The sequence below is a fragment of the Rutilus rutilus genome, assembly GCF_951802725.1.
Source record: "Rutilus rutilus genome assembly, chromosome: 15".
Classification (NCBI taxonomy): domain Eukaryota; kingdom Metazoa; phylum Chordata; class Actinopteri; order Cypriniformes; family Leuciscidae; genus Rutilus; species Rutilus rutilus.
The window spans coordinates 29,485,914-29,507,573 of record NC_140220.1 but is presented as its reverse complement, the minus strand read 5'-3'; the positions used below and the strand labels follow the sequence as shown (position 1 = coordinate 29,507,573).

At 38.0% G+C, this 21,660-nt stretch overlaps 1 long non-coding RNA gene across 1 annotated transcript; it reads right to left on the bottom strand.

Moving 5' to 3' along the window:
* Positions 1-200: 200 nt before the first annotated feature.
* On the bottom strand, positions 201-20,228 carry LOC311304921. The gene is made up of 3 exons (XR_014629962.1): positions 20,051-20,228; positions 6,120-6,410; positions 201-736 (listed from the first exon to the last, which is right to left on the bottom strand). It is a non-coding gene; the product is annotated as an uncharacterized lncRNA (long non-coding RNA).
* Positions 20,229-21,660: the final 1,432 nt, after the last annotated feature.

Below are 21,660 nucleotides of genomic sequence, written 5' to 3'. Positions count from 1 at the left end.
GAACAAAAAAATAGAAGAATTCAGATTCTGATCAGTGCTCTTTTTGGCTTAAAGGATGTGTGTGCCCATATCAGACAGCTACACTCTGTTATTGAAGCGTTGCCTTTTATTAGGAAGTGTAACTGTGTTGTAAAGATACTGACACTTATAGAGGATATAACGCAGTTAATGAGAGTGGCTGTGTAAACAACCCTTGATGTCGTTGTTCATAAAGCATTATCATGTTTATTCAGTAATGGAAGAACTAGACCTTGTAAAACATTAAAATGTACTGTACATTGTGAGAAAAAGCACACATGATGAATTACACATGACATCTGCAGTACACAGAACCCTCGTCTTAGTGACATCATGCGATTGCAATGGCTTTCTGTTTACATCATGCATAATTATGACAATACATCAATAAATCTCAGTTATATTACACCATTAATGGTTTTAAACGATGACAACATGCTCTAAAATTGATGTCAGCGTACATCCGAAACGTTGTACTCCCACACTCAGAGGAACCCTGGACACCTCCCGAATCTTTCTCAGACTGAAAATCACCAGAGCAAGAAAAACCGACACCTGTTTAGTCTACGCATGCAGCTGACCCAAATCTGATGCAGATGCTGGTTCAGATGAGGAACTTTATTAGCTGATGCTGCACATTTGGCCTGCTGAAGTCTAATCTGAGCTCCACCTCACTGCTGCTGAATCAGACGAGATGTGATAGGCCCAAATTCCAGTCCTGTAGAAAGAGAAGACAGGCTCAATTGTGTGTCTTAAGGGTGTAACCGGGTGAAAGTCTTAATGTAGTGTGGTCTCTCAGCCTTGACTGATCATGAGCGTTTTAAAAAACAGTACTGCATAGCACGTGTTCAGCAAAATAACAAACACCCAGAGATCGGCCCTGAACCTTGAGTTTTCTGAGTCATTTGTCCAAGTATGCTGGGAAAAGTTTTTTCATAGTCTTTTTAATATTTTTGTTTGAAATGCCCCTCATTCCATCACCTCTCAGATCTTCCTGGCAACATCTGATCAACTCCAGCTCATTCTTACCCTCAAACTTCTAAAGTCAAAACAGGAAAGATGAGTTATGAAAGAATCTGGGATCAAAACAATTTAGGTGCGGTCAATTTCAAAGGCAAAAAAGGTAAATCTGCTGTCAGTATGTAGCAATGCATTAAGCACAGCTCACACAGAAGTCATTTTCAAACCAGGCAGGTCTCTATAGGCCAGCGCTGCGAATTCGCTAACTCAAAAAACAATCTTAGTGGAGAAATGTTTAGACCTCATACAAAATTCCCAGGCAATTTTTGCACTTGTAAAATTTGCCAGACAAACAGTAATTGTGACTGCACCTCTTAAATTTACATTTACTGTGTGGTTTGGGCTAAGTTGGTCACATGATAAGCTCTTGTTCTACTATGAACTTTGGGATTTGTACTTGTGTTTGTTGGCTATCAAATTAAGTGAAGTGTGAGATGTCACCATATAGGGCTCTATAATTGAGTAATTAGATAATTATAGATGCTAATTCTAGAATGAACTCCCCCATCAGCTCTAAATGTGTGCCATAAATTATAGGTTTTATGTCTTCATTTAGTTCTGGAGGATGTATTTTTGACTCTAAAATAGATGTGGACAATACATGTGTCACGGTCATGTTTAGTGTCATTGTTTCTAGTCTTGGTTTTCATTGCCATTTGACTGTGTTCTAGTTCTTCATTAGTTGTCATGAACCGTTCTCGTTGCTTAAAGGGATAGTTCACCCAAAAATGAAAATTCTGTCATCATTTACTCACCCTCAAGTTGTTCCAAACCTGTATGAGTTTCTTTGTTCTGCTGAACACAAAGGAAGATATTTGGAAGAATGTTTGTAATCAAACAGATCTCGGTCCCCATTGACTACCATAGTATATTTTTTTCCTACTATGGAAGTCAATGGGGACCGAGATCTGTTGATTACAAACATTCTTCCAAATATCTTCCTTTGTGTTCAGCTGAACAAAGAAACTCATACAGGTTTGGAACAACTTGAGGGTGAGTAAATGATGACAGAATTTTCATTTTTGGGTGAACTATCCCTTTAACCGCTCCATTCTGTGCCGATCCGGCCCAGCTAATATGGATATGGTTTCATTTTCCACTGGGGCTGATAACAGAACTCTTTGGAATGTAATACACATGCGTCAGGCGTTATGATGTAATGAGATATAAATAGAGACTGCGTTATGGAGGATGATACGATATTTCTTGAAATTTTAGTATTAATTTGTCTATTTGTGTTTACGTCGCTCAAATAACGTGCTTAGCCGGCTTGAGAGAAAATGGCTACCATGGAACAGGCAAGAGACCAGTCCTGAGTGGCGACGTCACTATGTGCATTCTACCAGCACGGTTCAGCACAATTAGCCAACCGTGCCGAGAACTGTTTGTAATCGCCATGCCATACCAGGCTCAAGTGGAAACATAATCTTGATTATTACGCAGGAATGAGAGTATAGTTCCTAGCCATATCAGCCTAGAAAATCGCAACTTTACATTTTCCGTCGGTCTTAGTACACGATGTAACTACAGAAGAGTCAAGTTTTAAATAGGAAAAATATCAAAACTCTTTGGTCATTTTTTTGAGAGAGATGCTAATGGTCATGTCCGATTCAATGATTTATGCTAAGCTATGCTAAAAGTGGTTCTGCCAGACCCGGAGATCGGCTGAATGGATTCAAAAATGGTAAAACTCTTTAACTCTGGGGGAGTTGTAAAATGAGCCTATTTCCACAAAAAGTGGAGTATCCCTTTAAAAGCCTATTATCATCGTTCATTCTGCGTCACACATCTTCCTCTGGATTTTACTACAAGCAACCCCTGAAAACATGACTATTTGAATAGAAAACAGAAAAGTTTCTTATATAGCAGTTAAGATGATTTTAAGAAGAGTAAGTGATAATAGGATTATTATGATTTAGACCGAAGCATTTTCCCACTGCTCTTTGTGATTTTTTTTTTACTTCTTCTTCCTGGAACAGAAAAGTTTTAAATATATTGTGCCTCAAGGGAGTCAAACTTTCCACCTAATGAGTGATGAAGTGTCATCACATTCAGTGAGATGAGGAAGTAGAGAGACATCTTGAACACATTGCATTTGACCCGGGGTTTTGGAGGGCAGTCATGTTTGGTCACAGGTGTGTTTCCCGCTCACAGTCAAACAAAGCTGATAAATTCCACTGACACTCATATTGCTGTGGGTTTTGACCTAAACAAAACTCATCGATTCTGTCTCGTAAATGTTTGTTAAAAGCCCACAGAAGAGTCATGCCTATTTGATAAAGAACTATTTGATGTAAAAAAGCGGTCACACTTTAGATTAGGGTCTAATTCTCACTATTAATTAACTATAAACTACTACTTATGCCTCAATAAACTCCTAATTACGATTTATTTATAGTTAGTAAGGTCATTGTTTAGTTTAGGTATTGGGTAGGAATTGGATAGGATTAGCAATGTAGAATATGGTCATGCAGAATAAGGCATTAATATGTGCTTAATAAGTTCTAATAAACAGCCAATATCTTAGTAATATGCATGCTAATAAGCAACTAGTTAATAGTGAGACTTGGACCCGAAACTAAAGTGTTACCAAAAAACTTTTTTATTAGGTGTCCTTAACTACTATGTACTTGCATCAAAACATAGGTAGGCTACATGACTGTACTTATGTACTCATTATGTTCATTGCAAAACACCTTTGCTGATTTAGGTGGGATATGAGTAAGGTTAAGGGCAGATTTAGTGGTATGGTTATGTTTAAGGGGTCAGTCAAAAAAAAAATTTCATTTTTATAAATCATCATCATTAGTAATAATAATTAAATGAAAATAAGCTTTTTTTTTATTTATTTATTTATTGTCTACTGAGTCATAAGCGAATCTGTCATTTATACAGCTTGGGTATGATTACTTGTGTTTCTTTTCCAGCAAAATCCAGGGACAAAGGAAAGGATTATATAAATGGGGTGGATTACATGGCCTGTTTGGAATCTGGCCCTATCTGGCTGATGTGTCTGGCAGACACCCATTTGGACCCAGAGTCATATTGTCTGTGTCAGTGAAGGAGCCCCTGAGAGCAGCACTGTCTGTCTGGGCATGACTCATTCTAAACCATGTGCTTGAACCTTCACTAAACCCACGACATGGGAAAGCCAATGGTCTGCACTCATCACCCCCCTGAGTTTCCCCAACAGTCTCAACAAAATCTATCATTGTAGCTCCTCTTTTTCTCACTGAGACTGTGGACGGAATCTCCAGTGAAGGTCTCGGAGAGAAAGCAATGTGAAAGTGGATGTCCTGCTGAGCTCTAAAGCTGTAGTATGATTTAAAACAATTTATAAAACCAACATGTTTTTTTTCGTCTCAGGGCCCCTAGAGTTTTTGACCTATGGCACTTAGGTGAGAGTTACGTAAAATGTGCGTGTACTGAGAGCTTGTGAAAAGCAGGTCTGTTTCTAATTAGAATCTCCCATGGTTCGATCAAAATGTCTGTGTGCTTGCGTGCCTATATGTGTAATGCTACTAAAAGCCTGAGATTTATACTCTGGAAAAGCTCAAAATTACGTGAAGGTTTAGGGTTGGATTTGAAGGTTTAGGCCAGGGCACAGTTTGTCCTGTTCTTGATAGCTGGTGGCTGCTTGTTCAGCAGATTTGTCATTACTGGAGAATCATAATGAAAAAATCATTATGTGTTAAAAAACAGGTAGAAAATGAGAAATATATCAGTTATTGACCTGCAGTTTAATATCAGATCATTGGTTCATTGCTTTGCTCCTTGTTCTGTTAGAGTAATTGTCTTTGTAAGCGAGACATTTAGTTCACATGTTCATTTGTTTGTAACATAAGATTGGCAGTGTGTACAGATGAAGGATTTACACATGGTTGACTGTGTGTTGCTGGGCATTGACTTGACTATGCGATTGTACAATGATGTACGGGATCCTGTTGCTCCCGATTGGTTAGTATCCACACTGAGGGCCTATTCACTGGCCCCAGCCCCAGAATTCCCCTGTGTACAGGCATTCCAACACCTGTTGCTTTCGAACATTCTGGAAAGTTGATAAAACCTCTAGGCTATTTTTTTAAAGGATGGAAAATAAGATGCTATGTTTTCCCTTGATCCTATAGGTCCGTTTGAGAGTGACGTTCCCATGTGATTGCTGGATATATCATCAAGGATGATCAGAATCTTTGAGACAAACGCCTAAGTGTAAGGTGAAGTAAAATTGATCAGTGCTGTAAATTAGTTGTCTGCACAATAATGTATATGCACAAAATTCTGTTTAATTAATCACAATTAATTGCATCAATACATCAGTAATTTTTGAAGATGAAGATAATTCATAGTAAAACTTTGAATAGACATTACAAAAAGCGGTTTTAGAAGTCAATCAGTGGTTACTGTTAACTTGTTTTTGTTAACTGAAATAAAGTAAAATAACCGAAAATACAAAAATAAAAGAATAAATCCTATATACAAATAACACCACAATAATGGTTGCACTTTATTTTACAGTATGTGCACTTTACTACAATAATTACATAGTATGTTCATGCGAAGCAGGACTGTAAAATAAATTATATATGACAAAACAAAATAACACTGATGTATAAATCAATTTACACTAACTTTCTCTATGAGCTTTACAGTACAAATGCACACATCTGTACCTGTAGGTCTCCAATTCCTAATTCAACATCTTTATCAGAATATTTAGTTTTGACATTTTGGTGAGATGGGTTTGACTCTTTCTCATGTTTGGTCCTGATGACGTCTGAAGTGATGCTAGTACACTGCATGTGTGTTTGCTCTACACACTCATTCTCACAGCTCCCTGTTGACTTCTCTCACCATAAACTCACACACTCATACAGCCCTCTATCCACAGGCCAGACTCAGAAAGAGAAAGAACGACAGAAAGAGAGTGAGAAGGAAGAGCAATAAAAGACTTAAGCCGGATTTCATGCTCTTCTTTCATGATGCAAATCATGCTCTTTAGAACTTTTTAACTTACATTGTATCCTACATTACTTAATTATGAAGCAGTACTTGTTTCTTAAGCCAGCATGTAGATCACTCACTATTGCAGGAGTTAGGACTCGATGCTGCACAATTTACATTTTGTTGCAATGGCGATCCACCTCGGCTTAGTTCCATACTGTAGCATCTCCTGATTTTTTAAGACACGTCTGGAATCCCTATATCCTTTCCGTCCTTTTCATATCTGGTACCTCAGGGTCTCTTATTCTGAGAAAGCACTGGGCCATGGTCTTCACTCCTGTCAGAGGGAAGCAGAGGAACCGTTCGGTGGGAGCTGGCAGCGTGTCAGGCGGCACTGTTTCCAGCTGCTGTTCCTGAAGAAAAACGAGACTCTGGAAATAAAACCAGACAGACCCAAGTGCCTTAATAACTCACAGCAGGGCCTACTGGGAAAAAAAATAACAGCAAAAAAAAAGATATAGAAGGGAGATGGAGACGGAGGCAAGGCCTATTATGTAAAGGAAAATAGCAAGCAGTGTTTATGTTTCAATATTTGAAAACACATTTTGCAGGATCTTGGTGTGTTATAGCCTTTTAATTTCACCAGCCAACAAATTCGTTTTAACATTTGACATGATGTAAAGACAATAATGTCATAGCTTGATTGAGTCAAGTTTAAATAAAAAGCTAAAGAAAGAGCCTTTGGCACGGCGCTCTGCCAGTTGCTTCTAATTTGCACAGGTACTGTACCTTTTTTCCTATGTATGTCATTTCTTTAATTGCACATGCTAACAGAAGGACTTTAGCACACATGGGCAGCTATATTACTTGAATACTGTAGCAGATGAAGTTAAAGGGATAGTTCACCCAGAAATTAAAATGTTGTCATCATTTTGTATGACTTTCTTTTTCCTGTTGAACACAAAAGAAGATATTTTGAAGAATATCGCTCTTTTATGTGCAAATACAATGAATGTGGACTGGAGCTTTCAAGATTTACAAAGGACATGAAAGCACGTAAAAGTATCGTAAAAGTAGTCCATACTACTTGTACACTGTTACACTTCTGAAGTCCAACGATACTTTATGTGAGAAACAGACCAGATTCAGTCAGTGAGTCCAATCCAATATGTGTATGAATCATTCAGACTGGTTTTGTGAACTGAATCAACTGATTAATTGAAAAGATGTTTAGAAGTCTTTAGAAATCTGTTCCGGAATCAGATATCACTATTTCTCATATGAACTCACCAAGGAGAGCTAGATTTCATGAGACCTGAAATACAGTGTACACTGTAAAAAGGGAACAGTTGGATCAACTTAAAAAAATTACTTCAATTGGTAACACCTAAAGAAATTAAGTTTTCTCAACTTAAATTATCACGTTTTTCACGATAAAAGTTGAGAAAACTTAATTTCTTTAGGTGTTACCAATTGAAGTAATTTTTTTAAGTTGATCCAACTGTTCACTTTGGTCATATTAACCACTGTTATAATAGTAGTTTTATGGTTCTTTTTTAATGGTTGTTTTAACACTTTATTTTAAGGTGATGTAGTTACACATTACTACATACTTACTAGTAATAACAGTAAATTATGCATAATTACAAGTAACTAACCCTAAACCAAACCCTAACTCCATAACTTAAGTACATGTAATTAACAGTCCACACAACTACCACTTCAAAAAGTTCATAAAGAGATTGTGAAACTAATCCATATGAATTGAGCTGTTAAGTCAAAATTTTCTGATGAGACTTGATTGCTTTATATGATGAACAGATTGAATTTAAGCTTTTAATCACACATAAACATTGATATAAGCGAACATAAACAGAAGCTCAACCGAACATGCTTTGACATGCGAGAACAAACCTCATTGGTTCTTGTTGAGGCTCAAACGTGCGTAACACAGGAGAATGAACCTCATTGGTTCTCGCATGTCAAGGGAGCATGCTTGAACTTCCATTTCCCACAACTGATGTGTTTGTTGATGAATGTTTATGTGAATAAAAGCCTAAATTCAATCTGTTCATCATATAAAGTGACTGTGTCTTTAGAAAATTTGTACTAAACCTCTTAATTCATATGAATTAGTTTTACGAATCGTCAAAGTGGTAGTTGCGTAGAATGTCAATGGAGAAACAGAAATGTGTCAATTTCATTAAAAATATCTTCATTTGTGTTCCGAAATTGAACAAAAAGTCTTACGGGTTTGGAACGACATGAGTAATTGATGACAGAATTTAGATTTTGGGGTAACCCTTTAATTTTCACAGTGAACCACTGCAAATAACATAGACTATAGCATTTACTTTTACAGTAAAGGCAAAAGTTAATTCTCTTCCGACCCTAAAAATGATTGTGTGTTTACATGAGAAAAATGTGCAGGCATATCTTAGATCTAGTCTGTGTGGTTTGCATGACCTGTTTGGGTGTCAGTAGTAGAGTTTCGCTCGTGCTACGGCACGATATGTTTGTGCAGGTGTGGAACGGCCCATAGGAGGAATTTCCTGCCTTATGGGAAGCTTAGAGCTGTGTGCCGTATGGCTAGACTGCTTTAACGACCCAGCACTCCTCACACACCCCTCACTGAGCACCTCCACACCATTCACTCAACACTTTCTCACCTTCAACACAGGTTAAAGATCACCGAAGAAACTTTTAGACTACCTCTGTGATCTGTAAACAGTAACTGTAAATCTGTCCTTACAGTACATTCAAATTCAAATTGTAATTCTGCACCCTGTTTGCTACCTCAGCGAAACATCACCCTTTTTTAAAGACAGAAATGCACAATTCTTTATTTTTTTATTTTTTTTATGAATGCACAGCAGTGTTTTATCTTCAGGTGGACATCCATAGTCTTTAAAACAGATGAGAGCAAGAACGGAAGACAAGAGAGTGAACTCGGCAGGGGAGGTCGAAACAGACTAATAAAAATAAAGAAGAGATTCCTCAGTCAGTCAGCTGAATCTAAACAGCTATTTTTAGAGTCCCAAGACCCAGAGGCATCAGCTGTCTATGAATGAACAGTTCTTGCTCACATCCGTTACATCACTAACCTGACCCGAAACCATCGGGCCCACACAGGAGATGCACAACAGATGTCTGCTTCTGTCTGCTCCTGTTTCAGTAGCCTGCAGCAAAATCACCATATAATGATTAATATATCTAGGTCGCGATTTTACACATGGCTTACTGAATAATAACAGGGAAATGTTGCTTTGGTTTTACCTTGAAACCACATTGGGTAAAAATCATACGTCCTAACATTGCTTGCGGAAGTACTAATGCGTTTTGCGTATGTGCGATTGCGTCGGTTGGTCACCTAGCCTAGTAGCAGTATGTGTTTTAGTACGAATGTAAACCTGTGTGTGGTATGATGACGCAGAGGAAAGATCGAAAGTGAGCAGGAAGGCTACATGATGTGTGTGTGAGAATGTGCGTCTGTCTATGGTTTATCAATAGTGATGCCAACAAGAGAAATGTCAGACAGATTACAGTCACTTTATATAAAAGTAGGCCGAACCACTGTTGTTTTTACCACCGTACTGCACGTTTAGTAACTAATTTCCTCTAAGCATTTCACAAGTTGCTAAGCAACAGTTCCAAGAACATGCTGGAGGTCTTGAGGCCTCTTCAGCCACACACGACGGCGGTGGGTGGCGGAAATAACCACCAAAGTAGTCGCCTCGCTCACACACTTGCAAATGCAAGGACACGGGCAGTCCGCAGTGCAGATGTTGGGTCCTCTTGAACTGTCTGTGTACCGATACATTTCCGCTGTGCTGTTATTAGCAACGCGGCCATTACAAAGACACGGTTTGTGTGGGTTGCGTCACGGTTATTCTGCTCTGTGTCAAGAGTTCACGCCAGGCGTTCAGCTCACTTTAAACACATTTAGATTCTCATGATGCAATGACACAAGTATTTTTGTGAGCTCAAGTAGGTCAGATTCAGAGGGTGACCAGATAGCACTCTGAACTTATGTCCCTTGCCGTTGTAATGTGATGATGTTATTGTATTGTGATGGTTGTCTTTGGTTTGACACTTGCTATATAGTCTATAAGTATGTGAGTATATAAGTAGTGAGTATATATATAGAACTTTTTTCTTACCGTTTTATGAGTACTTTTAATTCGGACATACTTTTTATTAACTGTTTTTCACCTACTATATAGTAAGGAAGTATGCATATTTGAATCATATGTGCATCATAAGGTGTGTACCGTCCCAGAGTCCAAACCCACCAGCCGTAATCTCTGTGGCTCACCCGTAATCTTCTGTAAAGCTGCAGACCTGAATATTTAGTTTTTCCACTGCTACTTTGTGTGTGACTGTCTCTACCTCCATGTTGAAGTCATTGTTTCAAAGGTGCACACCTGGCGTAGAGGTCAGCAGAAAACTTGGGAAATACCCTCTCTGCGTCCTCTGAGGCTTGTGCATTTCAGATTTATATCTCAGTGCCAGGGGATCAAGATAAAAAGGCGGCTAGAAGTCAGGTCTGGGTCTCATTCGTTTCGAGTTTAATAACTGGAGCCCTGGGAAGTATAAAAACAGTTATGGCGTTAGTTCACTCATTCGCCCAGCCTATAGTCTGATCCCTGAGATCGTAAACCACAGCACGTTACTGAAACACACAACTTTCATCGGGGATCTCCTTGAGCTCTCACCTCATTCAGCCATGTTACAGAATCTCTGTTTTCTCCAGTTTCAGACATGCTGTGAACATTTTTCAAAATCCACTTCAAAACAAATCCAAGATGCTTAAGTTTATAGTTTAGTGCCAAATCGCTCAGCTAACCATTAAAAAACTCCAAGGCCTGGCTAAGTCTGACAAACAACTTACAGACAAGGACAGAGTTGTTGCTGCCAGGTCAAATAACTTCCGTATTCATGTCAGTCATTTCACACAGGTTTTGAAAAACCTCAGTAGACTTGTTGTTAGTCTAGCACAGTGGTTCTCAAACCTGTCCTGGCGTACCCCCAACACTGCACGTTTTCTTTGTCTCCCTAATAAAACACACCTGATTCAACTCATCAGCTCATTCACCCATGTTATAATGAGCTGATGAGTTGAATCAGGTGTGTTTGATTAGGGCGACAAAGAAAACGTGCAGTGTTGGGGGTACGCCAGGACAGGTTTGAGAACCACTGGTCTAGCATGTAAAGGCCTGTTCACACCAAATGCGAGACAAATCGCATATAAGTTGCATTCACACCAGGAATAAATATTCTTTTGGACCAAATTAAAAAGTATGTTCTCTATAATTTGAATCTGATCCGGATATACTACATCCGCCATGTTGTCATGTGACCTTTAGCGTTAGTTATGTTCACTGTCATTCAACTCCTCCCATGGCCTCATGGTGTCACACTTCAGAATCTCACTGGAAGTAGAAGGTCATCTGGGTACTTTAGGCCCACTGTTTTATGAATAATGTGAATTCAGATTCATATTATAACTATTACATATTGAGATACTTTTGCTGTTTTTTTTATATTTTGAATGCGTTTTCTATGTTTTATTTAGTATCTTAGTTAAAGATGTACTAATTTTGTTGAGTGGTTCTTCATTTTAATTGTATTTACATTTGATTTTGTTACTTTAGTACATCAAGTTAAACTAAATTAAGATGACAAATGTTGCTTCTAGCTGAAATAAAATGAAACTGTAGTTTTAGTTCACTATAATAACCCTGCTTTTTCCACACACTGGTTTTTGCCTCTATATAGTAGGGAAGTATACATATGTAACAATATTTTGATTAAAAAGTATATTAAAAAGTAGAACTGAAAATAAGATGATATGTGTTTTAGGAAATGCACAGGGAGGAAAATGTTGCATAACCTCTCCCCCAGTCTGATAGCGCTGGAGGATGTTTTTGACATGATAAATTCCTTTTTTTTTGTGGCATTTTGGCAGAATAGGGTAAAAATCCTCTCAGTAAATGGCAGGACTGTTTACGCTACAGCGGGTGCTGTTTGCCCTGAAAGCGGACATTCCGACTATGGGAGTGTGATTTACGGCCTCCCTGTATGGACACTGTACCTCTGCTCTCTCTGATAAAGAGAAAAACAATCTTTTATGAACCATATTAATCTCTTAAAAACATGTTTTCTCCCTCACTTTCATTTCCAAAGATAAGCGTGAACTCATTTTTGTGCGACCTCTTGACCCCGAGTTTACCTGACTAAAACAGATGGGAGAACATTACATAGCCGGATGAAAAACAAGTAGCTTAGACATTTTTGTGAAGTTTTTCTTCATAAATCAAGGGGCTTAATTGATCATTCTCTATGTGAAATGAAACCCAGCCGAGGCTCTCCCCTGATTAGTGTATACGTGCTGTTTCAAACGTCTTTGGCGCGGTGCTGAACGGAAAGCTTGGGAAATGGGATAATTCTTCGCAGCACACACAGTACCAGCAATGACAACAAAAAGCCCTGCATTCTTTAATCATAGATCGGTTAGTGTCCGTTCCAAGTATTAGCCCTACTTAATGCAGTTCGAATAAAGCAAAAAGGCTGCTTCCAGAACGCACAGACACACACACACACACCCTGCTATTATTGCGGCAGAACTCGAGAGGGGGTGAAGTCATTGTAATTGTTTAGGCTGCCAAAGATGAACTGAGGAAGAGAGGTATGTGACGTGAAGGCATATATCATGGGTGAAGTTTAAAACAGGCCTTGCATCAGAGCAACTCTGTTTAGATATCATTCAATAGCTATTCATTGCTCCAGACACCTTGAATAGCAACAGTTCCATCGCCAGATGACTGGGTTTATTTCAAAGGCGCAGAGAAGCAATACATCTTACATGTGAATTAATAAACTAGGAAGTCATACTCTATAAGTAATGAGGATTAGGAAAGATTTAACATTCCAGAATAACATTCCAGAATACACACACACACACACGCACACATAACATGGTATTTTTATACCAGTTTTACAAATGAGGACGTCCCCAAATGGATGCTTTTGGAGATTTTGTCAGGTTTTGGTCACTTCTGGGTACAAATTTGTCGTACACACGACAAGTAGGTACACACATGCACACATAGACATAATGATTTTTACACTGTACAAACTATATATTCTATTCCCTAACCCTAAACATACCCATCACAGAAAACTTTCTGCATTTTTACATTTTCAAAAAACATCACTTAGTATGATTTATAAGCTGTTTTCCTCATGGGGATCAAAAAATATCCCCACAAGGATAAGGATTTCAGATATTGCACAAAAGGACAAGCATATTACATTTCGTCCCTATAACATACACTATGGGTTTACCAGGACAAACACACACACACATTTTTTTGCTTTTGCACTCATACTTGCCATTGATTTTTTATGGATTTTCAGAAATACAGGCTTAATAATCATTAAGCAGCATGCCAGAAACACCCACAGATTAGCTAAATGTGTTTAATAGTGAAAGGGTGAGAGATGAATGCTAGATATTCAGAAAACCACACTTTTCTTAGGAATTATGCGTTTTTTATGCTAATTTTTTTACGCCAAGATCATATGTATGTGTGTATAAATGATATGTTCACCTTGGATAACTCTTGATTTCTCTCCAGCATCCAGAGTCTATCCATCAGTGAATGACCTGCATTAGGGGCCCTCTAATCATTTTCTCGTGTCCAAGATTTAAAGGAGATTTTATTCAAAATATGAGGGCATTAAAGGTTAGAAAACACAGTTTCAAATTCTGAGAACCTACTTTTTGACTAGTATTATTTTTTGCTCTCTCACTGCGTCATTGTTTCAGAGAATTGTAAAGTAATAATACCACACAACATCTGTGAGAGCTCTGAAATGTGAAATTGGTCCCTACCACACAGATTTCACCTTCAGAGCTGTTAAAAGCAAGCCGCCATATTCACTGAAGCTAAACTTGAACTTCTGAAATTAAAAGCAAACATTTTCCCAACTAACTTCAGAAACTCACTAAAGTCTATTTCTAATTTTACTTCATAAGGTTCACAGGATTAACTGTGACAGCTAGACAAACTCCTATAGCACATACTGTATTGAAAAATGTCAAAGAAAATAAACAAGTCCTGCATGCTGCAGGACAAACAACCCCAGAATTCCAGAGCGATCCGGTGTACTGTGTGGTCAGTGAACGGTTACAAAGAGCCCCTGTGTCTGAGAGGGTGGTGAAACGGGGCCTTACGAACATTCCAGCGGACATAAGAAGGCTTCTCTCTCTACGGCCGTTCGAGCGGCTGTTTTCGTAAGCTACTTTAGAATGTTTGCGCAACTGCTGTTGACCACTTTATTAAAAATATCTTTTGATGCTGAAGCTATGTCCAGCAGTGGGGTCGGCTCAAACCGGTTTGCGAGGAGAAACAACGTTTTGTGGGCGAATGAACGAAGCGTCTGTCAATAGGCCCGGCTCGCAACTACGGGTTTGAGCTTTTTTTTTGCAATCCAGGATGTAAGTGAGACGTACAGTGTTCGCACACACTCACCTGTCGAATTCAGGCTTTATGCCACCTCACTTCCTCAAACACGCATTTGTGATCTTTCTAGCCCGCGTGTGTTTCTGTTAATCTGTCTGGACAGAGTTGAGACAGATGGGAAAAAAAAACACAAAACGGAAACGGAGTAGCCTGCGTGAGATCGGAGGCGTTACATGACGAAAGTAACAGTATGCTGAGAGTCAATAAATGCTGTGCTGTGGGGGAATCTGTGAGTGAGTGTGAGAGAGTTTGCCTATCTGGGAAATGTGAATATGTGTTATTAGAACAGGGCTCTTTAGAAAGCTCAGGGGTCACAAAGCAGCTTTAGGGCCTGTTTTTATTGACTAACTTCTAATATATATATATTATATATTAGTTGTAATTAAGTAGGCCTACTATTGGAGTATGTTTTACAGTTTTTATACTTAAAAATGTCACGTTTAATTCAATGTGTTACCTTGTGTTTCTTTGTAATTGTTTGTGAAATCTACAAGCAAATTCTGAGTGAAAATAGTTTTGATACCAAATGTTTTGCTATAAATTTAACCACAAAAATTGTATATATAACATAAATGAAGTGCATTCCTGTTGCTCAAAGAGTAAAGTGTGGAGCTAGCAATGTCAGGGAATGCAAAAACTGAATATACTACTGTAACTGAATAAAAAGCGTCCACTAAACATAGATGTAAGGGAATTAAAAACGTTTAAATTGAAATGTACTTCATCTTATGGGATTTTCTTTTTATTCGGAATTTGATGGATGCAAAAAAAAAAAATGTATAAATGATGGTATGAGTATAATCGGATTAAAACGGATTTTCTACCAGACGTGCCACAAAGAAAATGACATGCACTGAACAGGGCTGTATTCATGTCTTTTTGTGCTTGATAAAAGGTGACTGATATATGTGAGAGGGACAGAACAACTTCCTTCTGTCTGGCTTCAGTGTAAGTCAGGTCTTTGACCCTTGACCTCTGATCCCTTAGTCTGTCCGTTGAACTACCTATAATGACCTACACTGATCCATATTACTACCCTTACAGGCCTAGAAGACACAGGACATGATTAAAGGCACAGAATAGACCTTATTCAGAGCATGACAGGTATGAAAGTGAGGCTGTGAGGAATAGATTGTTTTCATTGGCATCTGCTGGAAAAAGCTGTATAAAACTGCCAGATCACTTATCATTTTCTACAGCTCATGTTGCCTGGAGTTTTATGTCTACTGAAGTTTCTTGGAAAGATGTTTTTGGAGTGTTTCTCAGCAGAACAATCCAAAAACACATAAAATAACAGTACAACCCAAAGATGGCGCTGCTATGAATAAGGTCTATAGAATAGAATAGAATTAGAAGACCCTGTTTGTGTCTAACTGTATTTACATGTCAAAAGACAAAGAATACACTGCATAAATGTGAACTGAAGTACTTTTATAATAGCCCTTTTTGGAGTTTGACAGCCTCTGGTCCCAATCCACTTTTATTATGGAATTGTATTCCATGGATGAAATAAAACGATGACAGCATTTTCATTTTTGGGTGGACTGTCTCTTTAAAGCATATTCTTCACAGCGGTGCTGTGTCTGGGCTAATGTTAGTTAGTGGAAGCTCCAGATAGAGGCAGTTCTTGCATGATGGAGAACAGGAAAAGGAAAAGTGGTATTTGTTAATGTATTTGTAGGAGCTGAACCCAGGGCAGTTGAGTCCTGGGTCTGAAAGCGATATTGTCTGGAAGTGGAAAAAAAGCTGATTTTGACAACAGCTCAGCAGCGCTCGGTGTTTTGAGTTTCCACCATGCGATTTTTAACAACAAACAGTGTCTGCTGACATGGTAACATGGGCCGTAATGGTTTACTCTGGCAAAGCTGATGTCACTCACTTGGCAGGGTGGATGCTATTTACATCACTCATTTCGATCCATTTTTCTGTTTGTTTTGACGCAATTTGCCATGATTTCTTGGCACCATGTGGCACCATCCAGCCAGTTGGACACGAAATACACAAGTCATTTGACTCCCTAATCCAAGAAAAATTTCAACGCCGAGTCCTCCGAACAAGATACAATAAAACGATGCCATCCAACGTGTTTTTTTCTGGACAGGACTCCAGCCTGAAGGGAAAAGGACAGGTGGAAGGAAATGTTTGCCGTCAGTCGTGTGCGTCACTAGCATTGGCATCTCAAATGTTCCACATTCCTTGCAGACCTGAGAGGAATCCTGAACATCCCGAGGCCATGTTGCCAGACTCAAAAACACAGTGGAGTAGACTAACCCTCATCGTAAACTTAACTCAAAGCTCCAGTCCTTCATGCATCAGGACTTGAAGCAAGAAGTGAACTGTAGTTTACAGTGCTCAAATATGCTCTTTCGTGAGCAAACACACAACATCTGCACACACGGAGCTGCTACAACATGGACGACGCCATCGCTCCAAAGTAAAGTTTGCATTCCGTGGAGGTTTTGATGAATTTGACAGAATGTGTTGTGGAAGAGCCCTTTGAATCCGCCCGTAAGCAAATCCTAACCTGGAACCGTTTTATTGGGCAGGGGAGGAATGTACATTTCTAACAAGAGTTGTAGCTTTTTGGTTTGCAGTTATTTCCTTTCCCTCCGGATAAAGATAAATACAGAAATGTATTTCCCGTGAGCTGGCACAGTGTCTAAAAATATTGCTGGCAGAACACTATGGTACATTTTGCCCGGCTCTCAGCGGGATTTTGACAGGAATCAAAGACAAATGACATTGGATTCGAGTTCTGCCCTGAAGTACACCGTGAAATAAACGATATTATTTATATAGTATATTATTTTTATTGTATTATTTTTTGCTGTACTTTGTTCTTTTAGTATTTTTTATATACTATTATTGAATTAGCTTTTATTTTTATGTTCAAAGTCTTATTTTAATTTTAGTTTAGGTTTTAGTCAATTTGTTATTTGCTTTTGTTATTTCAATTTTAGTTTCAGGCATTTCAGTACTTTAACTTTACATTATTTTTATTTTTTTTGTTCAAGTTAAGTTTATAATATTCTTTTTTTGCTTTATTTCAATCAGTGAAAACAGTTTGTAATAGTTTTAAATAATAAATAAAGTTTTAGTTTTACCTAACAATAACAACACTGACTGTACTGTATTAAAATAATCATCAATATAATATAATTGTCACGTTACTGTCAGTGTTGCGTTTCTTATTTTCTGATTAGCTCACCTGTTTCCCTGGTTACCCTCATTAGTTCATTTGTATCACCTGTGTCTTGTTAATTACCTTCATTTGTATCACCTGTTTTCAGTTCATCTGTGTGTATTTAGTTTCCTCTGTTCAATCTGTCCTGGTCAGCTGTTAATTGTATGTAGAGTGTGTGTTCTGCCTGTTTATACCTTTTTGGATTATATTTTGGAATTAAACTCTTGCATTGAAGCGCTCTGCCTTCCTCACCTTCTTCCGCCTGCACACACCCGTGACAATAATAATATAAAAACATTTTTTAATGCACTACAGCTAAATGATTTGGACACATTTCAGCTAGCTAGACCGGCTGAGAAACCAGTGCAAACCAGCTATCTAGCTTGTTATTTTTTTCAGCTGAGCCCTTTATCGGAAACAGTTTGGTTTTAGGCCTATTGAAGGATATTTAGGTCATGGTCCCAGACTACAGTACTCTGGTTACGTTCTGAATGGTGACCTCAAACTCCTAATGAGGAAACCGAGATTAGGAGACAAACTGGGTTTAACCCCAGCGACATTTGGAGCATGTGCTGTGCCTCAAAGCTCCTATTTCCGAAGTCATATAATATTTAGATAAATCTAATCATGTGTTCTGAGCTTCCCAGGATGTTGAATGGATGTGACATTTATTTAAAGCAAATAGTCTTAGTCAGTTGTCCTTCAGGGATGAATTCCAGTAATGCTTTGACTATTTTGTAACATACTGTAATTGAACCTTAAAGTGATATATGGAATATTTTTATCTGGTTATTCTGAGTTTCAGTGCCATTACGAATTACTGTAAGAATAAAAAAGTACATGAGCAAGGACAGAATGTACTAAAGGAGCAGATGGGTTTTGTCATTTACAAGCGTACTTTAGCAAAGGGCTTTGAATGGAACAAAAAACTACTGTAATGGCACTTGAAAAAACTAGCCAACTAATAAAAGGCAGACTTATTCAGTGTGTCTGTCACTTCAGAAAACTGAAGTTGAACAATCTGATATTTAAATCAACTCGCCAGTACTACCATGGGGGATTTATATGGACATTTGCCATGTAACATGGTTTTTGTATTCTTGTCAGTATCTTATAATACCATGGCACATTCATTTCTGTACCATGGTATATGTCAGATTACCATGTATTGCCATCTGATAGCACTGCCACAGCACTCTATTGTTAGATAATAAAAGAGAATGGTATCATATGTATATACCATTGTATTCACATGTTAAAAAAGATGTCCAGACTATGGTATGTCCAAAAACCATGTAAGTTTTATAATCAGTTAAAAAGTAGAATATTTTTATTATGATGGAAAAATGAGGCAACTTTTTAATATTCTCCAAATCAGACCAAAATAAAAACATCTCTGTTTAAAAATCGAACCATAAGTAATTTCCATCCCTGGCAAACACTGCACTCTGCTGGCTCTTATTGGTATTAACATTATCTGAAATATTGTGAAGCTACACAGAATGTCCACACAAGTCACGTCAGGTTTTCGTTCTCTTATATAATTTAAAACTATCAATAATTCATCACTAATAACGTCAACAACATCAATATTACAAAACTTCTTCAGGCCAAACAGTTGGCAGAGATTTATATAAAGCCTAACAACTCTTGACTTAAGTCAAAATGGAAACAAAATCAACAGGAAGTTGCCTTGGCACGACAGGATGTGTTAGCTTTCTCATTACCCTGCCATATTCTCAACTCTCTGTGATGTTCCATTACAAGAATCTAAACCTCAGTTAAAGCTCAGTTCAGACTGGAAGACGACTACCAAACATGACTTTTTCAACTAAGTCTCTCTACTTTATATGAACCAGTTCAACCCACAATATAAACAATAACTCAACCACAAATACATGTTTAAAAATCTGTCTTTTAACCTTGTTTCTTTACAAAATTAGATTTTGGACACCATCTAAGCATCTGTGGTTCCTGTGATGTGGCTAAACGGATGAAGATCAGTGTTCCCACACCAAAGCCTGGAAAGTCTCAGTCACAAAACCTCCTTTCACGGCTCCAGTTGACAAGAAGAAGCGTAGCCCCAAACCAAAGGCTATTGTCCTTGTATTACATCAGTGACTTCCTCGCCTAAACTCTGCTGTGACCGCTACCTCCTAAAACGGCCCGTCAACTATTAAGACCCATAATGCCTGACTTCTGTTTTCCATATTATAATAGGAGTAAACATACATAAAAGACATAGAAGAGAAAGCCTTAGAAGAGACAGTCTTAGCTTGACGGTTGTGGTACAATTTTCAACCATTAGTGCCATTGGGCTAAGCGTCTTCTGAAACAGTAAACAAGTAACAAATCTTACCGCTCTTGAAGAACATCTTGGGAGTTAGGAATGAGACACTGAGGGAAGGAAACCGTTCTGTGGCATTCTCGAGCACACATTGGCACATTTTTTTGCCGTGTTGGTGCGTGTGAGAGAGCCCGAAGGCCTTAACAAGAGATGTTCCGTGCTGTACCAGGGACTCCCAAGCGCTAACAGTGGGCTTACAGTACCCTGCTGTAACAGAGGATAAATCTAGAACAATCACATCCCTTCAGCTTCAAATTTAAGGACTGTAAAATACATCCCGACTAGTTCCTGAAGAGTCCGTTTGAATCGAATCATTGCTAATAACTGACATTTCTGATCCTGATCTTGTACCAATCTGAATTATGCTACATAAAACTAACAATTGTGTCACTTTATTTTCTTACTGATAAATTAGGTTTTTTTTGCGCTTAAGACTTAAATTTAGTGTCCAGCAAGCAAAGATATCGTTCGGCATGGGAAAACTTGCTTTTGTGTCCTTGTTAAAAGGGATAGTTCATCCAAAAATGAAAATCATTTACTCGCCATTGTCATTCCAAACCCTACAGTCAATGTTCCACACCTGTTTGACTTTCTTTGATCTGCAGAAAAAAGATATTTTGAAAAATGTGGGAGTCCAAACAACACTTAACCCTATTTAATTTTATTGTATGGACAAAAAACACTGAAACATTCCTCAAAATATATTTATGTCCCACAGAAGAAAGAGAGTCATACAGGTTTGGGATTGAGGGTGATTGAATGATGAATATATCAGTCATAGGTATACAGTAGTAACTGATTATATGTAATCTGGATTATGTAATCAGATTCCTTAATGTAATACATGTAATTGGACTATATTCGGAATCTGACTACAGTTATTTTTTATTGATTACATCATTACTTTATATTCACAAAATGGCAGTAAATTATTCATAATTCAATGATTTTCCCTAATGCTCCTAATTTTATTTTTTACAATTTTTTTTCTTTTAAAAAAAGGCCTATTCTACAGTATGTTCGGAAAGTCTTCCAGTTTTGCGGAATTGAACAGAGGTGGACAGTAACAAAGTACATTTACTTGAGTACTGTACTTAAGTACACTTTTTGAGTGTCTGTACTTTACTGTAGGCTACTTATTTTTTTCCTGTAAACTTTTTACTTTAACTTTAACTACATTTGAAAGACAAATATCGTACTTTTTACTCCACTACATTTCTGTCAAGGTCCTTGAGTAGAAAGTTGAAACGTCAGTCAGGGGATGATTTTGGTTGCAGGGGATGCATTTTGGTTGGAAATGAAAGTCGGATTGACTTCAGAACCCGACGTTGGATTGATGTCAGAAACCGACGTCGGATTGACCTGATTTTCATTTTCAATGTGGGGTTTGGTCTTCTACTTCTTCACAACTTAATCGAATTAACACGTTGAAAAGAAGTCATAATCGAAAAAAAAGTTGTGATTTGACCACGAAACATGTTGTACATAATCAAACAAAGTGTGAACATCAAGATCTGCCCAATCAGCTGCCATCGTTTTTGACGCGTGCGTTACACGTCACGTGTCTTTATGGGATCTTTATTGGAGGTGTGTGAATGCACTCACAGATTCCGGAAAATCAC